Here is a 19,292-nt window from a genome sequence, read left to right on the forward strand (position 1 = left end):
CTTGAAAAGCTTGGTGAGATTCAAATAGAGGCTTATGTTCACAACAAGCATACGGAGCGAATCGTGGGCCAATCGGAGTTTATTACTATGGGTCCGTATGGTTTGTTGTCTTTCCAAGGAAGGGTGTGGGTGCCTAAGATGGGTGATTACCGACGAGTGCTACTTGATGAAGCACATAAGTCAAAATATTCCATTCATCCGGGCGCGACGAAAATGTATCTTGACTTGAAGAAAGATTATTGGTGGCCGGGCATGAAGCGTGATGTTGTGAAGTATGTTGAGCAATGCGTCACGTGTTTGCAAGTAAAAGCCGAACACCAAAAGCTGTATGGTAAATTGCAACCGTTAGAAATTCCGAAATGGAAATGGGAGCACATTACCATGGATTTCATAACAAAGTTACCTAAGACGGCGAGAACCCAATTTGATACGATTTGGGTGATAGTTGACCGGTTGACGAAAAGTGCGTTGTTTCTTCCCATTAAAGAAGCAATATCGTCGGAGGCCTTGGCTAAGTTGTTTATCAAGGAAGTGGTCTCTCGACACGGGGTTCCTATATCTATTGTTTCGGATAGAGATACTCGTTTTACATCTTGGTTTTGGGAAAAGTTTCACGAAGATATGGGTACGCGATTGAAATTGAGCACGGCGTATCATCCTCAAACGGACGGTCAAACCGTACATACGAATCAAACTTTGGAAGATATGTTACGGGCGTGCATTATTGATTTCGGTGGTAGTTGGGACGACCATTTGCCTTTGGTGGAATTCTCGTACAATAATAGTTATCATACTAGTATCGGGATGCCACCTTATGAGATGCTTTACGGGCGGAGGTGTCGAACTCCCATTTGTTGGGGAGAAGTGGGTCAAAGAGAAATCGGTAATACCGATTTGGTTTTAGAGGCGAATAACAAGATTGATATTATTCGGGAACATTTGAGAAAGGCTCAAGATAGACAAAAGTCGTATGTCGATAAACGTAGATGAACGATCGAATTTCAAGAAGGCGATATGGTGATGCTTAAGGTTTCGCCATGGAAGGGTATTATTCGATTTCGAAAATGGGGAAAGTTAGCTCCTCGGTTTATTGGTCCCTTTAAAGTTTTAGCTCGTGTTGGTGAAGTCGCGTATCGTTTGGAATTACCCGAAGAACTTACGGGGATCCATAATACCTTTCATGTTTTCCATCTCCGTAAGTGTCTTGCGGATGATTCATCTTGGGTGTCGTTAGACGAGATTGAGCTAAATAACAAGTTGGAGTATGTTGAGGAGCCGGTTGCTATACTCGATGAAAAGGTTAAGAAATTGAGAAATAAAGAGGTGAGGACTTTTAAAGTCCAATGGCGTCGAAGTATAGGTTCCGAGTTTACTTGGGAGCCCGAAGAGTTCGTGTTGGTATATCTTCCCTCTTGTCATGCGGCTTGGATTGCGAGGACGCAATCCGAATAAGTGGGGAAGAGTTGTAAGACCCTAATCAGTTTGTACAGCAGTGTAAATATGTTACATAGAGTGTGAGTGATGTTGTGCAGTTAAACAGAAGTCACTGAGTGAGCTGAGCCTAGTGCGCGCCGCGCACCCTTACTGTAGCCGGGTTCCAGCTTTTTAAATCAGATATTTTGATGGGCATTTTGGTAAATTCAGTTATGGACGGGTTAAAGACAGATAGGTCAGTTTGTGGAGCACCATTACTCCATTATCAACAACCTTATCACTTTAACTTTAATTCTAGAGAGAGATTGTGATTTTTGAGAGAGAAAGCTTAAATCCAAGAGGAAGGAGCTTGTTTTGGGTTAAAGTTCAAGCATTAAAGTCGTTCATCTTATCTCTAGCTTCGTTGTGGTAGTTGTAGTATGTTCTAATTTTATTTTCCTTACTTTGATTTAGTGTAAGGGTTAGGGTTTGAGTAAATGATGAACACAAAACCCATTATTGGTGATTTTGGGTGTTCTTGGGTAAAAATTGAGTCTTGAATACTAATTGGTGACTAGTCTAGGGTTTCAAAGTATTAAATGATGTTTATGAACCCTAATTGGTGAGTTAATTGCTAACACACCTAGTTATTTAGTAAATGGGCGTTGGTTAGTTAGTGGATGACCCGAAATGGGTGTGTTGTCTTAAAATGGTTATTTGGGTAATAAATTGACCTAGTTTGGAAAGATGGGTATGAATTACCCTAATTATGTATTAGTTGGTGTTGTTGGACCTTAATCACTAGCTTTTAAGTGATTAGTGGTGGTCTTGACTTTAATTGGGCGGTTTTGGTATAAATGGGCGATTTAATACATTAAGTCATTAAATGCTCATGTGTAAGTGTTAGTATTGAGTCCACTTAGCTTGTGTGTTGATCAAGTACTTATTATATTAGGTACTTTGCTTTGAAGCTTGTGGAGGTTGAAATCGTCATCTAATTGTTAAGGTGAGTGGAATAATTATATGCGTATGTATATAATGTATCTATTTGTTGTAGCGTGAAAGGTGTAGTGTCGAGGTGTTAAGACACCACGTTTCACGTGAAGGGTGTAGCATCGAGGTGTTAAGATGCCACTCGGGTGTAGCATCGAGGTGTTAAGATGCCACCTAGGAGTGTAGTGTCGAGGTGTTAAGACACCACTCCGTAAAATAATGAGTGTTGCATCGAGGTGTTAAGATGCCACTCGGGGTGATGTGCCGAGGTGTTAAGGTGCCACCCTAGGGGTTAGTGGTGTGAGGTGTTAAGTGCCCTAATGGATGTTATGAACACCGATGGCGTTTTCGCGAGCGCCGTTCCCTTGTACTATTGGTCGACCATGGTTACTTGTGTTGTAAGCATATTATATCATTTCGAGTTATATTATTATGCGGTTGTTGCTAGCTTGTGGTATTGGAGATTATAGCTTGTGGTATTGTGACGATAAGCTAATTGTGTTGCTAGCATGTTTGCGGTTTGTGTAAGTGTATGCAAGTAGGTATAATTATATATGTATTCGTATAATTATTGCATTCACTAAGCTTTGCTTACCCTCTCGTTGTTTACCATTTTATAAGTTCGGTTTTGGACAAGGGTAAGGGCATCGTATTGGACTAGAGATCCCGCTTGATGCTAGGGGACGCTTTTGGCTTTAGTAGCTCTTGGAGTTTGACCGGTAGTTGGGTAGTTTAATCCCAAACGTCATGCTCATTGTGTAGTTTGGAACTTAAACTTTTTGGTGGTCGAAACTCTAAACTTGTATTAAACTTGTATTTTGGGTCGTGTGGGCCCCGCTTGTAAAACATCATTTTTTATGTTTGATTCGTGTTAGTTTTACATATATAAGTTTGTTGTGAAAAGCGTTCGGTCTATAAATGTCGGGAAGTGGTCCATCTTTTTGTGTGTTAAAAACATTTCGGACAGAAGCTCGAGTGCTCTGTGCGCGCCGCGCACTACAGGGGATGCGCGCCGCGCACTCCCCTGTCCAGCAGCTTTTAAATTTTTTTTTTTTTGGGACTGTTTATGGTCGGTTATCGGGTTGGGTTGTTACAGTTCAATAACTCGAGCCATCGGCTTTGCCTCATGTTCAGCTGTTTTTGATCAAAGATGTGTCGAAGACTTTTATGATCAGTGTATACCGTAAAATGGGTACCATACAAATAATGTCTCTATATCTTTAATGCAAATACCACGGCACCTAACTCAAGGTCATGTGTGGTATAGTTCTCTTCATGTTTCTTCAACTGCCTAGATGCGTACGCAATAACTTTTTCACGTTGCATTAAAACACAACCAAAGCCTTGCTTCAAAACATCGCAGTAAACAACAAAGTCGTCAGTACCTTCAGGTAAAGATAGAATCGGGGCTGTGGTCAATTTCTCCTTCAGAATCTTGAAAGCAGATTCCTGTTCTTCGGACCACTCAAATTTCTTTCCTTTTTGAGTTAGCTTCGTAAGAGGTTTAGCGATGAGAGAAAAATCTTTAATGAATCTTCGATAGTAACCGGCAAGTCCCAAAAACTGGCGAATATGCTTCGCAGTCCTTGGTATCTCCCAGTTCTGAATAGCAGTGATTTTAGCAGGATCGACATGTATTCCTTTTCTATCAACAACATGTCCAAGAAATTGTACGGTTTTGAGCCAAAACTCCACTTAGAGAATTTAGCATAGAGTTGTTCCTTTCTTAAGAGTTCAAGAATCATGCGCAAATGTTGCTCATGTTCTTCCTCACTCTTGGAATAGATTAGAATGTCATCAATGAATACAATGACGAATTTATCAAGATAGAGTTTACAGACACGGTTCATAAGATCCATGAACATAGCAGGAGCATTAGTCAAACTAAAAGGCATAACACAAAACTCATAGTGTCCATAGCGAGTGCGAAAAGCAGTCTTAGGAATATCGGATTCCTTAACTCTGAGCTGATGATAACCAGACCTTAAATCAATCTTGGAATAGACACTTGACCCTTGAAGTTGATCAAACAGATCATCAATACGTGGCAACGGATAACGGTTCTTGATAGTCAGCTTGTTAAGTTCACGGTAGTCAATACACATCCTTAACGTACCATCCTTCTTCTTAACAAACAGAATAGGAGCTCCCCATGGGGACGAGCTAGGACGAATGAAACCTTTATCCAACAGTTCTTGGAGCTGATTGGATAATTCCATCATCTCGGGAGGTGCTAAACGATATGGGGCTTTAGCAATAGAAGCAGCACCAGGAGTTAAATCAATTTGAAATTCAACTTGTCGAGGAGGTGGAAGACCAGGAAATCTTCGGGAAACACATCAGGATAGTCCTTAACTACTGGTACATCTTCAATACGCTTCTCTTCTGATTCGATCAGCTTAACGTGGGCTAGGATAGCTGGATAACCTTTCATAAGGTATTTGCGGGTTTTAATACAGGAGATGATATTGAGATTGGAACCACTCTTTTCACCCTGAATGATGAGAGTATCTCCATTTCCCAATGGAACATTAACAGTTTTATCGTAACACATGATAGCAGCATGTAATGGACGTAACCAATCCATACCAACTACGACGTCAAAACTTCCGAGTTCGACCGGCAAAAGGTCTATCTTAAATTCCTTATCGGCTAAGATTAGGTTGCAGTTTTTATAGATTTTATCGACTTGCATGACTTTTCCATTAGTCACTTCTACTAATCGTTTAGTCTCTAAGGTTTGAGGCTTTTCAGTAAATAGGGTACAAAAATCACTAGACACGTAACTTCTATCGGCACCAGTATCGAACAAAATAGTTGCATAACAATTATTGACAAGATACGTACCCATGATAACTTCATCCTCATCTACGGCTTCAGCATCAGTAATAACAAACGCACGACCCTTCACAGCAGTAGCATTTGCTTCAGTAGCGAGATTATCCTTCTTCTTAGGAATAGTCGGACTAACATGTCCCTTTTCTCCACAAGTATAGCATGTAGGAGGAGCTTTGGCTGAAACAATAGCCTTATCCTTCGGAGGAGTCTTACACGTCTTAGCAACGTGTCCCACTTTCTTACACAACGCACAAACAGCAGTATACTTCCCCGGGTGATGCCTCTCACAACGAATACAGAAAGGAAAGGAACCCTTATAACTTGACCTTGTACCATCCGCAGGCTTCTTATTATCATTCTGAGTCGAACCTTGAGACGGCTCAAACTTCCTCTTACCATCATTACCCTTGGTTTCAACTTGCTTATTGGCCGACGCTCTTCTTCTCTTAGCCAACATGAGATTTTGTGCCATTAGAATCACAGCATCCAGAGTAACCTTCTCGGCAGCAATTACATTCCCTTGAACATCCTCGGGAAGACCTTCAATATACCGCTCAATTATTCTAGCTTCAGTAGGAAACATTTCAGGACATAGAGTAGAAAGCTCCAGATAACGATCGATATAGTTCTCAATGTCAGTACCCTTGACCTTGAGTTCCCAGAACTCAGCTTCAAGTTTCTGAACTTGACTCCTCGGGCAGAATTTGTTGACCATCATGCTTTTGAGTTCGTCCCATGGAATTGCATTAGCATTATCAATTCCTACGGACTTGGCATGAGCAGTCCACCAAGTTAAAGCATTACCACCCAATGAGCTAGTGGCATACTTTACTCGATCGTCATCTCCACAGTTGCAAATACGGAAAATAGATTCCATCTTCTCGAACCAACGGACTAGTTCGACAGCTTCCTCAGTTCCCTTAAATGTAGGAGGATGATAGTTTGAAAAATCCTTGTAGGAACAAGGTTTCGGTTGAGGATTAACATTGTTAGCTTGGTTGTTGCCTTGTGCGGCAGTGAGTAGTTGTTGGAATTGCTCAGTAGTCAAGACGATATTGTTAACAGTAGGTGCAGCTGGATGAACCATGATATCGCTACATAAGTGAACATAAGTCGGATAAGTTAACAAATTATAGGGTTGAGCAATTGCAAGTAGGAATAAGATAAAGTATTAATATCACAAGATATAAATAACACACTTTATTTTATTAAGGAACTAGGCATTAAATAAGCCTTAGTACACGATTCGGAATTAGAAATAGTTTTAAGGCATAGCCTTTACATAGATGGAAAAATAGGAAAGATAACTAAAGAATATTAAGATTGAAATAGTCTTCATATTTCTTCTTCTCGTCCTCAAACTGCTTCATCACTTTTTCCATGTTATCCTTCACAAGTTTCTCTAACCTTTCTGTTTGAGAGTCGAGAGATTCTTGGACAAACTTATCATATCGCTCGTTCTTCCCTTTTTACTTTTCGCAGAGATATTCGAGATTGTCGTAAAGGTTGGTAACGCGGCTGTTAACGGCATTGGTGTCGTATTCCCTTAGGGCAAGTTGTTTGTCGACTCGGCTTCTCTCCATTTTCATTCGGAAGTGAACATCCTTCTGGAGATGAGCAAGTGATTGCTTCCCCCAACGAGTGTTGCGTTCTTCCTCGTACTTTAGGAGCCTTAATTCTTTTCTTAGTTCAACATTTTCCTCCATCAACTTCTTAATTTCGCGGTCCTTCTCATCCATACGGACCTCCACTCTTGCCATGTGGCGAAGCAAATCCTCATACTTAGCAGCATCATTATAAGAAGGAGTCCGGGCTCTCTTCCTTGATGGACCGGCTTCTTCATGACGTTTTCCTTTGTCTTCGATTCTCGGGGTTGGATAATATTGAGGAGACCTTTGTGAATTTCGCAGAGTATTTGGACTATAGTTTGGTGAAGCAGGACTGTAAGAAGGACTTCGAACAGGTCTTGATGTTTCAGAGTGTCCAACACCTACTTCGGTAGTAGGGTTGTGATTTGCCTTGTTAGGCTTGTTAACGCTTGAGTTTGACATCCTATCATTAGGAAAGAGACTTTTTGATTAGAATCTTTTAGTCGAGTTTTGGAAAGCATAAATGTTAAGATTATAGGGCAATCCTAAGTGCTTTAAAGTCTAAGGCAGGAAAGGTTATAGTTTCCTAGATTGCTAAGGCACCCTAGCTAGCAAATAAGGCACACATAAAAATGCAATCCTGGTTCTCTATAACAGCCTAGTTATGCTCTGATACCAATCTATCACACCCCCAGTTAGGGCCTGGGTGAAATGTGACTTAATATCAAAATATACCAACATATTATATAAACGAGAACAAAACTAAATGATTAAATTAACTTGAATGAGTACGCAGCGAAAAAATGAAATGTCGTTACAATCGGAAATAAATAATTGTTCAAATGCAAAGGTAAAATATGTCTTGATCCTATGTCCAAGTAGCATCACATAAGCAGTAGATAGGTAAGCTTGAATCAAACAGCACCTGAGACAAAACATGCTAAAGTGTCAACCAAAAAGGTTGAGTGAAGTTCATAGATTTAACAAAAGTTTGACCGTTGTTTTAGACCACAAGACTTAGTTTGTAAAGTTGATCTCGCAAGATCAAAAGTTATGCCAATGCGTGATATTTAGACTAAACGTTCAAGTTTGCCCCATGACAAGTTAGTTCTCCTTGTCGGTTAAATTTCATTATCAAGTAATACAAAGACTTTGTCAAATGTATCGGGGACGTTACTCCCGATAGGCCTACCCCCAATAATTAAGCATGCCGCAGCACTTAAAAATATCACTGTAGGGACTTAGTCGGACATAGCCGGGTATAGCATATTTTAAGTAGTTTGGTACTTGTGTCTAAAGTGTAAAAAGTAAAAACAGCATGTGTCTCACCCCAAAAGTAAGTAAGTAAATTTGCTAGCAATAAAGAGGGGCTATGAGTTCACCTTAGTAAGTAGAGAGAGAGTTATTCCTCGGAATAGAGAGTTGAACGAGTGAGCAGGAAAGTCAATCTATTGACATTTAAGAGTAGTTAAGTGTTTTGCCCATGTTTGAGTTTAAGTACGTGTTTATGTATAGTTTGTTTCACTAAATTTCTGTTCCTAGTAAGTTTCTATACTTAGAAAGTTTCTACTTAAAGAGTGTTTTCCATTTTAGGATACTTGTCGTATTAGATCAGCTTCCAATCACCCATTTCCCTTCGAATGGCCATTTGAGATCTAGGGGTTTGAGCCATAGGACCCTTTAAATCGGAAGTCCAAACCCTCTGCCTAGAGTCTCGTAGAACCATTCGTCAAGAAAGTTCGAAGATCTATACATCTCTAATACATATCCCAAAACGTTCTTAAGTGTTATAATATAAGTAGTAGGTTATAGGTGCTAGTAATAGTAATAGTGTATATATGTTAATAGTAGTATTAGGGTTTCATTAATTAGAGTTAGTTATTTAAAGTGGTATTTAATTAACTAACTAGGGTTTAGTAATTAGTGTCCTAGGGTTTCATAAATTAGGGTTTAGTAAATTAGGGTTTTATTTAATGTAGTAATGATTAGGTAATGATTAGGGTTTAATAATTAAAGTGATATTAATTAATTAGGGTTAGGTTTAATGACTTAGGGTTTAGTAATTAATTAGGTTTTTAATGAAACTAGGGTTTGATTAAAGTAGTATAGTTTAGGTATAATTAGGGTTTAAGGTTTTAGTATGTATATGTATATGTAATCGTGTATATATATATATATATATATATATATATATATATATATGTATACAAAAAAATTAATTTTTACAAATATACATATATATGGATCGATTTATATGTATATGTATATGTATATATAATTATTTTGTTTCCTTAATTAAACACTAACAATCTTCCATGTAACAACCTAGGGTTTTAAGATCAAAGTTTTCCCTTTTTTTTTAGTCGACATTATACATACATGCATATATTCATATTATTTTTTTTTTACATATATAGATCTAGGTTTGTTCTTATGTTTATGTGTTTATGATTTTATGTGAATATAGATTAAAACAAAGATCAAAGAATTAAGAAAATAGATTAGGGTTTTATGTTTATACCTTTGAAGATTCAAGTAGATTAACAAAGAAAAGAAGAACTTGATGAAGATGGAAGATCAAAGCCTTGAATATCTTAAAGAACACCTTGAAGATTCTTGAAGAACACGAAGAACGCGAAGAACACTTGAAGATTTCTTGAAAACCCTAAGGATTTCGATGGTGGTGGGGGATTTTCGGTTTTGGCCGAAAATTGGAGAGGGAGAGAGAGATTTTTGAGTGAGGAATGTAATTATGATTTGGTACATGGAATGATTTAGCCTAGGGGTCTATTTATAGGGAGGATAGGAGCATTCTAGAATTAAGGTTTTATAAGGAATTACTTAGGGATCAAGTTAGCTTGGAAAAGGGGTTAGGAAGGGATGCATGGGCCGAAATTTAGAGGGGTATATGGGTAATTTTACCCTTCCAAATTGGCTAGGGTTTTATGAGCTAGGGTTTTAATATTTTCACTTAAGTCCTTGTACTTTAATTTAGCTTAATAACCCTTAATTATTCAAGTTTATTCATTTTAATTATACAAGTCTTTTTAGTTATTATTTACTCACAAAAGTTTATTAACTTATTCTTTTTTTTATTAACTTGTCAATTAATGTACAAAGTTAATTATCGTATTTTATAATTCTTAACGCCTAACCTTTATCAATTAAAGTTTACTTATTAAGTTTAACTATTTTATTGGGCATTTAATAAGGAAAAGTATTGAATGGAAATATGAGAAATGTAGTATGGAAAAATGAGGGTCGTTATACAAATACATTCTGATATAGCTTCTAAAAAGTTTACCATTGGAAAGGATTTTTCATTACAATTCCAACGATACTTGATTCATCAAAAACGGAGTTACGGTTTGAAAGTTATGACCAAAACAAGTTTCCATAAATCTGACCCTGTGCTCACACGAGTGACTGAGGTCTCACTCGTGCGAGTGAGTCCTCACACGCGCGGTTGACCCTCACAAGTGTGGTCACTCGTGCGGGTGACCTGTCACTCGAGTGGGAGCTGAAGAACAGCTCCTGCACGCTGATTTTCACATTTTTGGCCCAAAAACTCGATTTTTGCAAGTTCTAACCTCCAAACCACTTGAAAAACATCATATAAATCATATAACAACTATTTCTAACATCAATTGAGCATAACAAACACAAATCATTAAGATCCAAGCTCATATTCATCAAAAACCCCATTTTACACCCAAACCCATTTCTTTAAGAATTAAAGCAAGAATTCAAACACACAAACCTGGATTGATGATCACAAGGAAGAAAGAAATCAGATTATAAAGCTTCTAAATCCAATATCTTACTTGGATTCAATTAGGGTTTGAGAGTGATAAAAGTTAGGTACGGGTTTTCTTGAGAAATATCTAGAAATGAGAAGGAATAAGCAGTTTACACTCTTAAGTGGGTATTAAAACCCACCCCACAACACACGAGTATTTATCAGTTATCTAAAATCTTTCGTACTTAGCCAATGGGGCTTTGCCTCATTGGTCACCATGTTAACATGGTGTTCGAGGAGACCAGGGTTCGAGTCTCGGGGGGGGGGGGATTTTCGTGAATTAACTTCGTGAGCTAACCACTAACATTGCCTTTCAAAAAAAAAAAAAAAAAAAAAAAAAAAAAAAAAAAATCTTTCGTACTTAGGAGGCTCTAACGGAGTCCAAATTAAACAAACAAACCATTTCTGTGACCCTTGTAACAAACTGGTCTTAACCACATAATCAATTAATAATAAATATATTATTAAAATAAAAGCATATTTTTACCACAATTATAAACCTAAAGGTAATTAAGTAATCTTACATCTAACCCCTGTTTCAGTCGGTTACAAAGCTAAATCTAAAGAATAGTCACAAGACAATTAAGATGATGTAAAAGCGGCTCGGATACCACTGATGGAAAATCGTGTGTACTTTTAGTCAGATTAACGCAGCGGATAGTTAAAATAATAATCTTTCTTATTTTATGAACGAAATTTTACAAGATTAAATATTCACTTATTTAATGAAACATGAACACGATTAATATTTCTCAATGATCTAGTTACACCATAATAATTGTCATGAATATAAAACAAAAGAGGAGTTGACGATATACCTTTCTTGGAGAAATTGATGAGACGGAGAGAAACTTACGATTAAAAGTATGACCGTCTCTTTGGATAGTCCACACTACACTTCAAACGACCGTCAATGGATGCTAGTCCAAACCCAAGTAATATTAATCAACCTTTGGTTAATATTATGAAATCAAAATTTTTAGTTCATCGAAAGAAGAATGAGATATGAATTAATTTGGTACAATATATATATAGATATTTTTTTCAAAACACCCGTGAACATCATAAAGTCGTATTTCTCAAATACTTTAGGGGTATGTTATGTAACTTATAATTAATAATTTCTATCATGTCGCTTTCATGTGAATAGTAAATTAATTAATTTGGATTCATTTACTATTCATATGAATAGTAAATGAATTAATTTCGATTTACTATTTTGTTACTTGAGTAATATATATACATCATATATATATATATATTTTATTTGACGTCTCGGTGTATATGTGTGTGACCCCGAAGGCTCAAATGAAGTTGACCATATAGTTATACATTAATCCTACAGAAAAGAGTGTTAATTTTTCAAATAAATGTTATAGAGGCATATCTTGTACAAGGGAGCATTACTATTTGCAACGAGCCCGTTGCTGAGTTTCCTTGCAAGTGTGTATTAATGTGTATGTATACAATTTGTAAATATGAATAAGCAAATATGATAATATCAAATAGTCCAAACTAGTTGTGGAGCTCTCGCTTCGCGCCGGGAGCTCCGTTTTGAATGCGAGTTAAAAAAAAGTGTTGATCTATTTTGTAAAAAAAAAAAATTTCGACATCTAACATTGAAGGGTTGTTCCTTTGTGAAAGTTGCTTCTTTTAGCGTTCGGGTTTTTTTTTTTAAAAAGTTAGTTGATCTACTTTGCTCGACCCAAATTAACCACAGTATTACCTTTTTATTTCTATTGGCAAGTAATTTGGACAAAATTTTATAATAGCTACCAATAAGACTTATAGCACTGTAATTTGAGAAATTTAACGGGTCACTTGGTAGCATTGAAGGGTTGTTCCTTTTATGAAAGTTGCTTTTTTATCGTTTGAGAAAAAAAAAAGTAGCACAGTAGTAGCGTGGTGAGTGTTATTATTCAATATTTTTAGTGTTAGTGATGGGATAAATAATATTTTAGAATATAGGTATAAAATAGGGGGTTCGATTTGTATTTTAATGAAAGTTAGGGGATTGAGTGTGTGAAAAATGAAAAATGAAATAGTACTATAAAATGGGGGGTTCGATTTGTATTTTAATAAAAGTGAGGGGATTGGGTGTATGAAAAATGAAATATTAAATAGTATAAAAAACAACACACCATCAATGATCCACAAAAAGTGAAAACCAAACTCTCTTACATCATAGATCACCCCTTAGCTTTATAACTGCAAATAAAGTTACAAGCAGTGAGAACAATATAAAAAACAACACGTCAAATATTAATACCAGAATTGTGAGTATCTATCTCTAGGTTTCAACTAAAAACCATAATGAGAGATATTAGTTAGTTACTAATTTAAACTTATAAGGAACTTAAATTTTCATTTTCAATTCGATGTGGGACGGGGTGTTACAGTAACAGCGTTTTTGACTATAAGTAAGACACTTGGACACATCTTACTATAGAAAAAAATGAGGAACACAAAATAAATCCATTAAGGAAGCTTATCAATCTCTCACAAACACATACAAATGCCTAGTTAATTAACTCTTTGCTACAATTTTATGCACTATGCTTCAACTTGATGCCAGTTTAAGTAAAATTTGGTGAAGTTGTACTTTTTTGTGTAAATTGGCATCAAGTTAAAGCATTATCGCTTAAATAGGCCTCATACATCGTTTATATTTGGTTGGACATTTAAGCTTAGATCGTTTAACATCACACCTTACATAATTTTCTCAAAATATATTAATTTGCAGATATATTACTAATACAGAGCAGCAAAGTGAGTATCGTGTTGTCAATCATCTAAAGATTAAGTGACAAACAACTCAAAGCGACATCATTTTAGTTATGTTTTATACAAATAACATTCATAGTACTTGATTATCTCCAATACAACTATATAAGTACCTAATTGTTTTTAAAGAAAAATATCAAGATCGTCTATGTGTTCGTCCATTTGGTTTTCATAAAACTATATCAATCATTATTATCTTTTGAAAAATACAAATTGTCCGTGATTGATCTAATTTTGCATGACGATATTCAAACAATCGTCCTTATATTTTGAAGATTACACCGATTGTTCACAATCACATCTTTTGAAAATTATACCAATCATCTCTAACTTTTACAAGACTCAAGTGGCGACTCCACTTGGAGTGGAGTGGGGTCAAATGACCCCATTAGCCAAAAAATTTTATGTATAAAATACTGTAAAAAATTGTATAGAATACCACTAAATTCACATATAAGACCTCATATATTTTCAAAATTAGTGATTTTTATGGAAGTAAATAGTCATTCATTAGAAAAAAAAATTACAAAGTACCATTCATATTGTATAGGACTCAATTGAGTTTGATCCTAGAATCGCCATTGACAAGACTGCATGTTGATAGTCTCTAATTACATAAAACTCCACGTTGATCGTCATTAACTTACATGAAAGTGCATGTTGATCGTCATTAATGAGATCTAAAACTCACATTACCGATGATGGTCACATTCTTAAATATTGGGCCAAAAGCTGCAGGTTACGGAAATTGTGGACTGCGTATGATAGTTTAATATCTTCTGAACAACACCGAAACAGACATGAACATCACCAGGGAGGATTGTGGTAAACTTGTAAATCAATTAGAGACAATTAGTATGATTTCCAACCAAAAAATAAGAACGATCGGTATAATTTCATAAAAAAATATTCTCTTGTTTCTATATGCGTGACATGTTATTTTGTGTGACCATATTAGTTAGAAAAAAAATAGCGAGACAAATTGCTGTTATACTATCTACATGTGATCACTGATCACACATATATAATAAGACACAAGTAGGTAGTTACATACATATAGATAAATAAGGATGTTATTTTTTAGTGAATTTTTAGAGAGCATGGAACAATTTGGGAATTTTTTAGAGAGCATGTTTGACAGTAGTGAACGGCCGAACAAGAATAAACAATGAAGATTGCCATGTGAAGTGTTAGGGGCCGGGACATTGAGGGCTAAATGGTGTTTAAGTTAATTGGGTTTGTGAGTTTTTCAAGTGAACTTGAGGGATATAAAGAGAATCAACTGCAAAACGTTCAAGGTCTTAGTGGATCATATGGTTTTTTGATCAAAACAAAGTAGATGTTAAGTTATGGGTTCATTTGTGGTATGCTTCTGTGATTAAGTGCACACAACAAGAGGATACCTCTTTTTGGTAGTTAATTGGTTTATTTGTTTTTATAACAACTTTTTGACGAGAACAAATGGATAGTAAATTTTGGAAGTTTATTGGTTCATTGGTCTGTATAACAACTTTTAACGAGATCATATGGTTAGTCAAAACTTTGGAAGTTAATTGGGACGGTCGATCTCATTTTGGGCGATTTAGATTCCTTGAAACGAAGTGGTTTTATAATGGAGTTTTCTCATGTCGGGTTGCATCTCTAAATCGGATCAAGTTATAGGTGTTTTGTTGGCTTGTAAATGTTAAAATGTGCCAGAGCCCTTCAATGTTATGTGTGGAATGACTATCCTTGGATGCTTATGTGATCAAGTGCTCTCAACAAGAGGATTCCTCTTTTATGTATTTTCTATTAGTTGTTCTAGTGGGATGTTATTATATATGTATGCTTTGCCTTCCTTGTTAGGCTTTACAAGTGGATTAGTAGTTTGATGTAAAACCCAGCTTGTTCCATTTGTGTTCTCCAATTTTTCACTTTCTTCGTGAAAAATGGTTATTATATCTACTTTCTTGTTTTTTGTCAAAAAAAAAAAAAAAAAAAATACATATAGATAAATAAAGAAAATAAAAATAAAGAGGGAGGATTGTATTTATGAACTAGAAAAAGACATTTGAGAATAGGAATGGATAAACATCACCAATTTGGCATCCTCTGAATTCTAGAAAAGCCAGTGTTTATCATATTTTGGATTCCATTCACACACAAAAATAATATGGACTTTATATTTCTTTTTAAAGAAACTGCAATATTTGTGAGATCAAGTTGCTAAAAGTTTGGTGGTGGGGTGGGGGGACGAAGCATTGCTTCAACGGCATCCCTTCACCTTGTGTGTTGGGGCTGAGGGTTAGGTCATGGGTTCGAGCCTCGCTCTGGCCATTCTATTAATTAATCTGCCTGAAATATGGATATCCAGACCATCGCTCTGTTTTCTCTCTGTACCCACACTCGTTGTTCACGATTTTGGCTCTAATTTTGTAGAGGACTAAAAAAAAATATATTCTTGTGCATAAATGCATAATCGTCTATAAATTGATATCGATATTCTAGAATTAAACGATTTTACCCGAATAAATAATCAATTGAAATATTTTGGATGAAGTGGATCTGGCTAATTTAATTTTGGATCTAATCACGCCATTAGACCATTCTCTACGCAAAATGAGTTTGTTGTGGTGTTGTGGAAGGGATTTTTGCTGACGTGACTTTGTTGTGTGATTGAGTGAGCAATGTGTTTTTTTTTTTTTTTTTTTTTACGAGGAACCCCCCTAGCGACGAGCCATAATGGCTCCCCTCTAGTTGGTAAACCCCGGGTAAACGGCAAGCCAGGCCTCCACCGCTACGTGAGCAATGTGTTAAATGTATTGTTGTGATGTTGTTTTTGTGAGATGATGATGTGTCATTTATTTTTTATTTTTGGTATATTGAAATATTGATTAATTATTATTTAAGTTTATATAATTAAAATATTAAAAAAAACGAAATTATTAAATCCTAAAAAAAAGAAAAATACATAATTTCAATCCTAAAAAAGTAAAATACACTCCTTAAACAAGAAAAAAATATATAATTCAAATCCTAAAAAAAGAAAAATTACATAATTTAAATCATAAAACAAGAAGAAAAAAAATACATAATTTACATCCTAAAATACGTTAAAAACGTCCTAAAAATAAAAAGATACATAATTAAAAGTCCTAAAATTTAATAATACGAGTACATAAAACATTGTTTAATTTTTTCTGTCGAACGAGTTCTGACTCACGTAACCTCATTCAAGGCTACTTGAATCGAAGGGCGCCCGATTATAAGTTAATTGGCTCATGTTTACAAGATACAACTCAATTCGACAAGGTCGTGTCTTGACTCGCTCTTTTTGCGCATCTCATTGCTCATCCGTAAACAGAAACATCAACACTTGCTTCTCTTCGTCGAAATACACAATTTTCGTAAACACGTATGGTGTTTCTTTTTCGAGGAACTTTTTCAACTTTGACCAATCAAAGTCGGAAACGTCGACATCTTCAAAAGTTTTTTTTTTCCCCGTCAATGTATGACTTCCGGTCATACTCAGCTCGACCCCCGTAATGCACATCAATGGATACTTTGTTTGAATTCATGGTGTGAAAGTGTTTTATAATATGTATAAAATTAGAGAGAAACGTGTTGAAAATAAATATGTGGTGTGTTTGAAAAAGGAATGGGTGTGTATATTTATATTGAAAAATTATAACTGATATATTTTTAAAACCATGAATCAGAGCCATTTTCAACCGTTGTCGACTTCGTTGACAGTTCCCACCACAACACAATGGCCGCCACCACAACGGCAGCACAGAGCCCGTTGTGGCTGTTGTCGAGCAACGAAATCGCTTCGTTGTGTTGCGTAGTGCATGGTCTTAGGTCTTAAAATTTACCTATCTTTTCATTCTAGACCTTAAAGTTTTTTTTTTCATGCTAAACCTTATTGTTTTGATTTAGTTTCAAATTCATCTGAAAACTAACATTCGTTAAGTCATCTCTGTTAGGTCCTTATCACGTGCTTAGCAACCGAGGTTAAAATATGCTTTGTGTTTATGTCTAATATAACATACTACGAAGCGTTCACAAGTTAATCCCGGCTGCATTTTGCAATCGTTCCTTATCAAATTCTAGTTCCCAAAGCTATAATTCATTTGTCCCTTTTCAAACATTCCAAACCCTAGTTCCCAAATTACGAAAATGGTTAATATGTTAGTGATGTTGTCCTCATAAGTATGGTTCAATTTTGCGTCAGTATTGCAATGTTAGTGTTAATGTGACAGTTAAAAATTTAATTATGAATTTCACGATATGAAACACAATAAAATATATTTAATCAATTAAATTCTACTTAGGTAACTGCCTATGATTCTCAAAACATATAAGGCATTCGTTAAATGTATGGTGTCATAGGCACCAACTCATCTTCATACTCCTTATCTCTTGTTCACCATGCATTTAACGAGTTTGTTATAGCAATTAGTGGGGTCCACATTTATTTTTTTTTTTGAACAAAATACCCCTTCACCATATGGACAAGCATTAATGCATATTGTTCAACCTTTTTTATATTAGCATCATAGAATCATTTATCTATAATGTACATATATTCATGTATATTTAATCCATATTATACAAGTATTTATTCATATTGTATAACTTTTTAAAAAAAGTTAAATCAATATCAATATATTCATTATTAATATATGATAATGGTTAATATAATGTATTATATACACTTTTTATTGCATGTTGTACAACACTTTCTGTTTATTAATAAGTGTTGTTTAAAAATAACTATCTTTGTGTCGGTTGAAATAAAATAAAATAAAAAATTAATGACAATGTAATAAGGGGAAACTGTCTTAGTCATGATAGTACGGCTCTAGTTATTTAGTCTACAACAAGCGTCGATTTATTGGCGACTTAATTGACTCTTAGAGCCTAAATTAAATTTCAGACAGGATTTAAAACCTATAGATATTTGATTTTACCATTTTCATGGTGTCTCAATTTTATTTTTAATTTTTTTTCCTATTTATTGGCCGGAGGTCCACTCGGAAGCAATCTCTCTATCCGTCGAATAGAGAGAGGGATGACTTTCTCTACTTTTGAGAGTGTCTTCACTCTGGGTGGAGAAATGACTTGTCTTTATTCTCGGATAGAGGAAGGATTATCTACATATCACCTCCCCCATACACCACTTTTGTGGTATTGGGTTTTATTGTTGTTGCTATGTGTCTTAGTCATGATAGGAAAAGTTTGGTTATGAGTTAGGTATATACTCCCTCCATCTCGCAAAAAGTATTCCTCAATAGATTATTTAGTTTTTAACATTTGTTAATTTTTTTTTTTTTTGGATAGCGATTGGGATCACCCGAGGGGGACTAAACCACCCATTGCGATCATCTCCCGTTTCGACTATGCCGATGCAGCGATAATAATCCCGCTCCCATCGCTGCCCGGGAGGAAACCTTGAAACCGATCCAAGGGCACGGCCAAGTAAACCCCCCCTAAAACGATACGGGAAATATGTCATGGGTGGATACTTCGTGAAAGGGATAAAATTGTGTTTTTAATATGTAGCCAACGAGAGTCGAACTCCCGACCTCCCTTAAAGGAAGCAGGCCACCAACTGCTGGACCACATTACAACTTCCATTTGTTAATAAATTGTCTATTTTGTTCTTTATATAATAAGATGTTATAATTAAGACAAAATTTCATTCCTCGTCCCTGAACTTTACATCAAATTTGAGTCCTCGTCCTTTTTTTTTTTGTGCATCCCTCGTCCCTAATGTATCACAATTCTACATCCTTCATCCTTTTTAGGGACGAGGGATGTAGAATTGACAGAAAGAAAAAGGACGAGGAGTCAAGAAAAAGGACGGGGGATGTAGAATTGTGATACATTATGGA

Source organism: Rutidosis leptorrhynchoides, chromosome 2, assembly GCF_046630445.1.
Source record: "Rutidosis leptorrhynchoides isolate AG116_Rl617_1_P2 chromosome 2, CSIRO_AGI_Rlap_v1, whole genome shotgun sequence".
In the NCBI taxonomy this organism is placed as follows: domain Eukaryota; kingdom Viridiplantae; phylum Streptophyta; class Magnoliopsida; order Asterales; family Asteraceae; genus Rutidosis; species Rutidosis leptorrhynchoides.